General features: G+C 38.7%; 1 pseudogene; it reads right to left on the bottom strand.

Annotated features, from left to right (window-relative positions):
- Positions 1-913: 913 nt before the first annotated feature.
- LOC131151281 (probable CoA ligase CCL12) lies at positions 914-1912 on the bottom strand (annotated as a pseudogene).
- Between the last annotated feature and the right edge of the window lie 8579 nt (positions 1913-10491).

The raw sequence follows: 10491 nt of genomic DNA, 5'->3' as shown, positions 1-10491 counted from the left end.
TTTTGATAATTTATCTGCTAGAGAACCTCATTGTGATTTTAAAATGATGGGACAAGGTACTCCTATTATTCATTATTTAATCAAAATAAAAGTTGACACCAAGCGGCTAGTTGTGGGTTCCACAGTGTCATTTTCATCTTTTCATGGAAATTATAATATTTGCTTCATCACAACTTTAATTGTATGCAATTCGAGTGTAAAAAATTAGATTCTTGCTAAAAGAAAATAGCTTGCAGGAGAAAAGTTTATACCTTGAGAAATAGGTCAGGATAACTAGCCCAAATCTTTAGTATACCCATGCACGCAAGCTGAATGGGCTATGCAAGGCTCTATTTGAGCGAAAACCGCAACGCCATGGCCGCCAAATGGCAGCATCCATATTGAAAAATGACACGCTTTTGGATCTACATGGCTGAGCACCCTCTCGCAGCGTATACATCGAAGCAGCAAGAACATGTGGAATGAGTCGTGTGGTCAAAACACTACCGTGTCAGCATTGCGGTCTAGATGGTAGTGTGCCATGTTCATGCCTATAGCCCCATATATTCTCTAAAATGATTAAACTTCATATTTCTATAATATGAAATTCAACTAAGTTCCACTTGCGCACTTTGTTGAGCAATTTATGGGCTGAATCTGTGGTGTTTCAATCCTGACGAGGGAGGTATTCTCTGCCTTATGATGATCTTGAGGATTCAAAACAACACTCATTGATCTTCTTAAAGCGCTTGAGTTCAATGATAGAAAACTTGCGCTCTTCAATATTCGAGATCATGGATCTCATTTGAATTCTCTATTGTGTATGTGCACATACGCAGATATACTCCTTCATTTAGACCCTCAAGGAGTCAGCCGTAGATCAGATTGATGTACAATGTCGAGATCACGTAGAGCTCTTGAAGAACTTTGGCGATCAGCATAAGAAATCGCTTGTATAACGTTTTTCATTTTTTAGGGACTTGTATTCCTTATTTGAAAGAGTGTCAACTCCCTCATGTTCTTTAGAAGGTGACAAATCATCAGCGAACTCCCAGAGTTTTAAGGCATTCGCATCAGTTTTTGGAGACTGAAGCAAATTACCAAAATCTTCTTCTTCATGAAGTCCAACCTCCTAAGAAGACACAAGAGATTACAGATCCAAGCGTCATTCCCGTAGGTGTTGTTGCAGTTGCCAGTGATGACAAATCCGTCGCAGACGCTGATCTCCTTGTTGTCCAGTAGCTCTCTGCACATGACGCGGTGCACGTACTAAGCTTCCTCTTGCATCATCCCACTTGGTGAGACAAGCACCAAGAAATGGCCTTGTTTGCCTTAGCATGAAGCATGGTAGTGGTACACTGGTACTTAAATGGCGCATGCCACATATATAGTGGTTAAACAAAATAAGTAAAAAGTGAAGTAGAAATATTACAACATACATTACTTGTTCCCGAAGTTCTTTTACTGTCATGTGATTAATAGGAGAATCGTCATTGCCTTCATCCCTTCATAAAATAGCCAAACTATCATCTTGTTTTCTTGTCTTACTCAAGGGTAGCAGGCAACATTCGACAATATTTAAAATTTCAACTGGAAGCCAAGTTCCCCCATTTTTTGGTTTTTCATTGGTATCTAAGATGCATCTTGGCACTTCATGAAAGGAAACCGAAAGCTCTTTTATAATAATTGACCAGTAGACCTCAGGATGCTAAACAGAGAACTTATGAAAGATACTAAAGCTTGTAATAGGATCCTTGTATGATGTCCCTCAAAGCTTGGAACCATAAGTTTCCATAACTCTCCCCAGGTTTGTATATTTGGTTTCGTGTAGAGAAGGGCACCAATAAGGAGGAGGAACCCTAGCGGAGGCATCCCAATCGGCATAGACAGTGTAGTAGAGTAGCTGGTGGAGCGCGTGGGGGTGTGACCGTTTGAGTAGCCATCACACCGTGAGCTCCCGCCACACATATGTTGGGTCCAAACCACCGATGATTGCTGCATTATTTATGATCCTCTGGAAGTGCTCGGCCTCATCCGCCCCCAATCCAACCTTCACTAAATCCTTTGCTCCAATTTCCATAATACTCTTCATCTCTTTCTCTCTCTCTCTCTCTCTCTCTCTCTCTCTCTCTCTCTCTACAACTATTACTTGTTCGTCTTTCATTTCTCATCGTCTTATTACCATCGTGGCTTTAAGAGATCTCATCACCACTCCTTTTTTTTTTTTTTTTTTCTGATCTATGGCGACTCTAGGTGAAAAGCAATTGAATGAGCAGTTGTAGTGATATTCCCATAAGAAGTTCTTCAGGATGACAAATCAGACTGTCATTCAGGACTTTCATCGAACACGTGACGTGCTATCCTAATTCCCAGATGTGTTGTCAACTTATCGCTAGCATTGTGAAAATGGGTTTCACTTTCTAATCTCAAAATCACACAGTAGACATCGTCTTCAATGTCGGTAAAAGGATGGCAGGTGGCTTCCTCTGGAGCACCGCAGAAGAAGTGAGCATGGTCTCTGACTCGGTAACCCACCAAGTACGTATTGGTGATGTCTATGGCCATTGTTACCGACTCCTCTACCATGTTGGTAAGTTGCACCGAAAGGAAACACTGGTTGTCCGACACTGTTCCAGGCTGACACTATTCCATGCCACATGTTGTTCGGATTAGCGACTCTGTTTCGGAGAAATTTCATAAACTCGTTGTATTCTCTTCCGTCGAGGCTGTGGGTGCTGAATCTCACCTTGGGATAGTTAAGTAGGAGTACTGGAGATGCGTAGATTGGGATCACACCAGTTCTACTTGGAGGTTAATCTGGTGGTGGTGTTTGGAATTTGTGTCCATGTTCATCATTAAGAATGAAATTTCGATTACCAAGGAAGTCTAGAGAATCATTTGCTGCCACGCAACTATGCTCGCAGTACGAGTTTCATGGCACCTTGTGAGTTGTGCTCACACAAAGGGTGAATTGTTAGACTGGCACTACAACATGTTGGATCTATTTCTCCAAAGAGGTCATTGATGGATTAGAACAACCATGAATCATTTGGTCCCTTTCAATATTGATTATTTTAGAAAAATAATTTGCCTACTTCAAGGAAAGTTACTAAAGTGGAAACTTTGCCAAGACAAACGAATGTGGATGGCAATGGAAACATGCCTAGGGCAAGCATGATGATTCTTCAGATGAGGATTCTCAGTTTATTGAATAAACCTGTGGTAGATAGAAGATTTAGATGGGGGTCTGCAAGATGACTTCTGATGACGACGCTAAATTTTATGGCAGCGGTGATTTGTTCACATTGGAATCTTTGGGTTCAGAAGTTGAGTTGGATGATTCTGACAGAGTTGCTCCTGTTTGTCCTAGTTATGGTGTGGATGTTCAAATCATTGTGCTCCAGGTGCTTGACAAAATGACACCATGGAGCTGGGTTATGTTGTTGGCATGATTGGGCGTGGTTAGGATTCACAGATCAAAATTGGAAAACCTCTCAAAAGCGGTTCCCACAGACGGTGCCAACTGTTACTGTCAAAAATGTCAATTCAACCTCCAACGAGCTTTTCGATCCTGATCACTTGAAAAGGAAGAAAACAAATGCGGCTTGGAGAACCCGAGGTGTACTCCGGGGGATTTCTTTGATGCCTAAGTAAGGGAGTTATTTCGAGAGGTTGTAAGCAGCAGTGAAATTAAGTTAGAAAGAGATACCTTTACTTGTTTGCATTACCCCTCTTTATAGTGGCGAGATTTGACCCTTGGGGTGATCCATCATTATGATGCAGGGGCGTAGATTGCTCCGGAGGTTTAAAATGTCAGCGTGGATCACTCTAGGCGTTTAAAGCACTAGTGTGTATCTCTCCCTTCATTATTAGATTAGAGCAAATTGTTCCTGCCAGAACATTTGACTTGGGTAATGTTTGCTGGGTTTTGACTTCCTTTTATAAGTTGATATATTTAGGGCATATCAACTTTGTTTATATAGATGTGCCATGAATTTGCAAAGAAGTGCCTTAAAAAGATGGCTCTAAATTTTGTAATATTTTGAGAACTAGCTGCACCAGTTGTCAGTTGTTTTTTTTTTTTAATTTTTTTAACAATCAAATTTTTTTGGCTTACTAAAATGGATATTAACAAAATAGGATCAACAACAAGATATAAGCATGATATTTTGGATTTGTCACCATATTTTGGCTTAAATTTGTTATATTTTGATATGCTATACGGTCTTGGTCTCATAATGATAATTTCAAAGTTTTAAAGGAACTATTAACTCCTCCGGTGTTTTTTTGGAATTAATGATAATTATATTTTTTGGTGATAAAGTGTATATAAGCATGATATTTTGGAATTTCCATGGTATTTTGGCATAGATAAATGATATTTTAGTTTTGAAAGATCTATTAAGGGTCTATTTAGATCTCAGAAATTGATAATGAAAGGGAAATTGTAAGGAAAAATGGTTAGCATGTTTGGTATAAAGGAGATAAATAGGGAAAAGGAAAATGGTAGGGAAAGCCAAATTTTTTTAGAGTAAAAGGCACTCACCTTCCTTGAAATTTGATAAAAAATAAGGAGCTCTCCGAGGTTTCAAAAATTTTATTGACCTAAGTTATAAAAATATTATTGACCTTTCTTAAGATTTGCTAAAAGGACACAAATCTTCCCTCAAAGGACTTGTCTTCTTGTAAATATAAGGAGAGATTTGTATTTTGTAGAAAGCTTAAGAGGAGGTTTCTAGAATTTTTGAAAGCTATTGGAGTCTTTTATATATATAATTAAATAAGGGAGAAATTTTATTTTACTGAGAAACCGTGAGGAAAGTGAAGGAAAAGAAGGGAAAAATTTATCGAGCTCTCCCCTTACTCCAACGCAGTAGCTTGATCAGTAGCTCCCTTAATCTTCCTCTTTCCTCTTCCAACGCAGTAGCTTGATATGTAGCTCTCCTTGCTCTTCCTACTTCCTCCTCTTCCGTCTTCTTCTTCCTCTTCTGCCTTCCTTTTCTTTATTCTTCCCCTTTCTATGGCTTCCCAAGGCAAATACAATGGTGGATTCATTTCCAATCGTCCTTCACCGGTAGCTAACACTAACTGATTGTCTCAAATGAATAATATGCAGCAACTCTAGCCACCGATTCTATAAGGAAATCCTCTTCAAGATTCAAATTGGAGGAGGCTGCAAAAAAGGTGATTGGCGACTTCGACGTGAATGACAACAATGTGTTGGAGTTTGAGGACTTCGTGCGGCTGATGGAGAGAGGGGGTGATAGGGAGGAAGATGACGATCTGAGAAGGGATTTTGAGATGTTTAAAGTGAAGAAGGGGAGTGGGTGTATCAAGCCTAGTGATGTAGGATGGGGGAGGGTGATCTAGTCCTACTATTAACTCTTAAATCAACACATTCAGAAACACTTTAAATTGAGAATTGTATCAACCAAACTTAAACAATATAAAGTAGGCTATGCTTCACATGTTTAAGAATTTTGAAAGGGTATATAATTTGTTCCAAACTTCAATATCAATGGTTCTTTTACAAAGACATCAAGTTATATGCTTTAAAAATGCTATTTCAATCATTCAAGAACATAAGTCTACGTTAGCATAATAATATTTCCATAATTGACAAAAAGATAAGTGTATAAATATTGAAAATTAAGGTTCTAGATGACTTCAATTGCCTGGACTTCAGAATCAGTCGCCTGAAGAATTTAGAAATAGAATTCCAGGTTGGTAGTAGCGAGTTAGTCGACTGAACCAATGACCTCAGGCACCTGATGAATTTTTAAGCAGAATTCTGGGAAGGCAGTAGCAGTTCAGTTGACTGAGCCTACGACCTCAGGCCCTTGAACTCCTACGAGTTTGAATAAAATTGCAGGATTTCAAGGGCTATTTCTCAACTTAGGACTATAGGGCTTCAAACAAGGGTTCACAACTAGTTAAAGGTTAAGTAAAGAACAATATTACCGGAGGGAATTGTTGGATGACTTGGTTTGATTCACCACAAACTCAGATCACACCGTAAATAACCTCAAACAAGCTTTAGCACAATGAAAGTAAGTTGATGTATGTATATGGAAGTGACGTGGGGTGAGGGAATAGATGGTGATAGAAATACTGGATAGTTAGTGGTCTCTCACCACCTGATCTTCGAAGAGAACGCTTAGTCTCTCACTACATAATCACAAAGGATTGGACAAAGCTAACAAGTTTCACAAAGGAAATTCCTTCAATATTCTGCATTCAAACTTGACTACTTTTTCAGTATTACAATGGAGATATATAAGTTAATTTGGGGGAACAAGACATTGACTTTCTTCAAAAGCATGGGGGACAGGGCATGGGAAAACTAAAAATTAAACACTCAGACAATTTTCTAGCATACTAAAAACTCACACAATTTTCTAAACCAGCACAAGCAAGCAAGTTGGTTGGCTTGTAACATTACAAATTAAATAAAAAAAATAAGTTAAAAGGGAGGTCCAATCTGTGTAGGGCCCACATAGTTCTTGAACTTGGACTTGCTACAGCATAGCAACTTGGGACTTCTTGTACCTAAACCTTCCAAACACTCAATGTGTACTTGCAAGAGTTACAAACTAATGTGGACATCCTATGGTCATCCACGTGTCAGTATGTCAGCGAAGGATAGGGGTAAAGGCTGCCGATCCCCATCATCTCTCCCAGGCCTAAAAGAATTCTTCTCCAAAGAATGAGAAGCAAAGTACTGAGAGTACAATTCCGGGTTGATACAAAGGAGGTCTTCTTTCAAAATTCAGCTACGCACAGAAAGTGGTTTACCCCTCCACTTGACCAAGAATTTTTTTATATGATCCTTCTTGTGTGAACGTTGTCTTGTCATCTAGGATTTCTTCAATTTCATCACGGTTCTTGGGTATGGGTAAAGATGGAGGCAAAGTCAATTTATGTTTTTCGGGTTCATGAAGAGTGGAGAACAAAGTGGGATCACCTGCAAGGTTAGAACTAGAGGACTCCACAAAAGTAGATGCTTCAAGAAATGGGGTTAAGCCTTCAACATTAAACACATTACTAATGCCAAATTCAATGGGAATATCAAGCATGTAAGCATTAGAACTGTTTTTCTATAAGATTTTGAAAGGACTCATCTTTTTAGCATAAAACTTTCTTACCTTTCCTGCAGTAATTCGCTCTGGACGAATATGGATCATAACTATATCACCCTCTGAAAAATTCTCATAACCTACGATGTATGTCAGCACTAGATTCATAATGCTCATTGTTCAGGTTAATCTTCATTTTTATTTCAGAGTGTAGGTCATGTATGTGTTTAGCAAAAGCATCGGCTTGTTCATTCACTGTAACTTGTGGAGGTAATGGGACAAGATCTATGGGCTTCCTAGGTTGATATCCAGTGACAACCTAAAATAGGCTAAGGCATGTGGTTCTATCCACTGAACTATTGAATGCCAATTCAGTCATCAGAAGACACTAATCCCATGAACCTATGTGCTCACCTACTAGGCATCTTAATAGGCCACTTAAGCTCCTATTATCTACCTTGGTTTGCCCATCAGTTTGTAGATGGTAAGCACTAGAAAATTGAAGTTTAGTACCTAACACTACCCACAATGTTTTCCAAAAGTAACTTTCAAACTTTACATCATGATATGAAACAATGGCCTTGGCAAGACCATGTAGTCTTACATTTTCTCTGAAAAAGATGGATGCAATTTTTTAGGCATAATGTGTTTTGTTAAATGGAATAAAATGAGACATTTTGGAAAATCTATCCACGAAAACAAACACAGAATCATTCTTTCTAGTAGTCCTAGGGAGTCCTAAAACCAAATTCATTCTAATATCGTGCCAAGGGCTGTGGGGTACAGGTAAGGGAGTGTATAGTCCAGTGTTATGCTTCTTACGCTTTGCATATTGCCATGTTCCACAATGTGATACAACTCTAGTGACATCCCTTTTTAGACTAGGCCAAAAAAACCTATCCTCTACCATAACAATGGTTTTATCCCTACCAAAGTGACCTGTAGCACCGCCTGTGTTCAATTCTTATATTAATTGGTCACATAGAGACGTAGAGGGTATACACAACCTAGTTCCTTTGAATAGGAATCCTTCATGGATCACAAAGCCTGGATGGGATCCAGGAAGTCTTTGTAGTAGATCAGTAAAGATGTCACAGAAATCCAGAGATTAAGGATATACTTTCTTGATACTCTCAAAGCCTATTACTTTCACTTCCAAAGTTTGTAAAGTTGCCACAACGCGACTCAAAGCATCAGCAACTTTATTTTTAATATCAGCTCGGTGTTTGAGCATGAAGGTGTAATGCTGAATATACTCAACCCATTTGACATGCCTATGATTTAATTTTTTCTATGTACTCAAATATCTTAGGGCCTAGTGGTTAGAAAAGAGTACAAACTCTTGTGGGAGTAAGTAATGTCCCCAGTGCCTCAAAGATTGGACTACAACATAGAATTCTTTATCATAGGTAGAGTAACGCTGCTTGGCTTCATTTAACTTTTCACTAAAAAATGCAACATGATGACCCTCTTGACTCAGCACTCCTCTTATGCCAACACTAAAAGCATCACAAGCTACTTCAAATAGTTTTTGAAAATCAGGTAGGTGTAGCACAAAGGCTTTTGTCATTCGGTCCTTAATGTCTAAGAAGGATTTGGTTGCAGCTTTAGGCCACACAAACTCTCCTTTCTTAAGACAATTTGTATTGGGTGGCATGATGGTACTGAAATTCTTAATGAATCTCTTGTAGAATGTGGCTAACCTACGTAAAATTCATGCTTCATGAATATTTCTGGGAGTAGGCCAATTTTGGATAGCCTTAACCTTCTCAGGGTTAATAGAAACTCCACTCTTAGATACAACATATCCTAGAAAGATTATCTGAAAATTCATGAAGGTACACTTTTTCAAATTTGCATACAAGTTCTACTCTCTTAGGACTTCAAACACTCTTCTTAAGTGATCTAGGTGCTTTTTCCTTGTTTGGCTATAAATTAAGATGTTGTCAAAAAAGACAATAAGAAAATTCCTAATGAAAGGTCTCAAAATTTGAGTCATCACTCTCATGAAGGTGTTTAATGTGTTTGTGAGACCAAACGACATCACCAACCATTCATACAAGCCATCTTCAGTTTTGAATGCAGTCTTCCATTCATCTCCAGGTCTTATTCTAATCTGGTGGTACCCATTCTTAAGATCAATTTTGGAAAAGATCTTGGAACCTACCATTTGATCCAACATGTCATCCAATGTGGGTATAGGAAACCTATATTTGACTGTGATTTTATTAATGAATCTACTGTCAAAGCACATTCTCTAAGTTCCATCTTTCTTTGGAGTAAGAAGGGCGGGACATGCACATGGGCTCATGCTTTCTTGAATAAACCCCTTACTTTTTAACTCATCAACTTGCCTCTTCATTTCCTCATGTTCTTTAGGATTCATCCTATAGTGAGGCAAATTGGGTAAAAATGATCCTGAAACAAGATCTATAGTATACTGAATATCTCTCATGAGAGGCAATTCATTTGAAGGTTTAGAGATAACATCATCAAATTCAGCAAGTATAGGTGACACTTCATGTGATGTTGCATTGTTAAGAGTAGAGGAGTCATTTTCCTTGGTTACCACGACATAGACAACCTATGTCTCCTTACTCTCTTACTCAAATTGCTTTTTGCTTAGAACATGTAAAGAAGTTCCAGCCATCTCTCTTCTTTTCAAATTTTCTTTTCCTTGTCTTGTTTGTCCTTCTTGGGCTCTATAGGACTCAAGACAATTTTCTTTCCATTACACCTAAAAGTATAGGTGTTGGCACGACCATTGTGTGCAACATCAAGATCATACAACCAAGGTCTTCCTAATAGAATATGGGCAACATACATGGGAAGGACGTCACACCAGATTTCGTCTTCATAGTCCGCAATCTTGATAGGGACTAAGCACCTATGGCTTACGGGCATGATTGCTGCATTTACCCAGGAAAATTTATAGGGATTGAGATGGGCTTCAGTTTTCAAACCCAATTTTTCTAGAGCTAATTTTGAGATCATGTTCACGCAGCTTCCACTATCGATGATCATTTTGCAACTCTTATTTCCACACTTTATATAAGTATGAAAAATAGAAGTTCGATGCCAATCCTCTTGTTCTCGAGGGGTCACCATGATACTTCGCATATCATTCACAGTAGCATTTTCATCTTCTTCAATGGATAACTCGTCCTCACTTGCTACTTCTTCTAGAACATATGGGTGTTCCTCTCCTGACTTTTCTTCTTCTTCTTCTCTCTCAATTGCTAAATTCCTAGTGGGACATTGTTTAGCAAAGTGACCTTTTTTTATGATGCTTGTAGCACACATCATTCTTAGAAATTTGTTTATAGGACCCATTCATGGGTGCCTTTCCTTTGTCCAAGGGCTGCTGGATGGTGGGATTCCTACCTCTTGAGGTGACTTGACTTGTGTTGGTAGGTCTAGTCTTCTCATAAGATGT

Source organism: Malania oleifera, chromosome 3 (assembly GCF_029873635.1).
Source record: "Malania oleifera isolate guangnan ecotype guangnan chromosome 3, ASM2987363v1, whole genome shotgun sequence".
NCBI classification, from domain to species: Eukaryota; Viridiplantae; Streptophyta; class Magnoliopsida; order Santalales; family Ximeniaceae; genus Malania; species Malania oleifera.
This window is presented reverse-complemented; position numbering and strand designations above follow the sequence as displayed.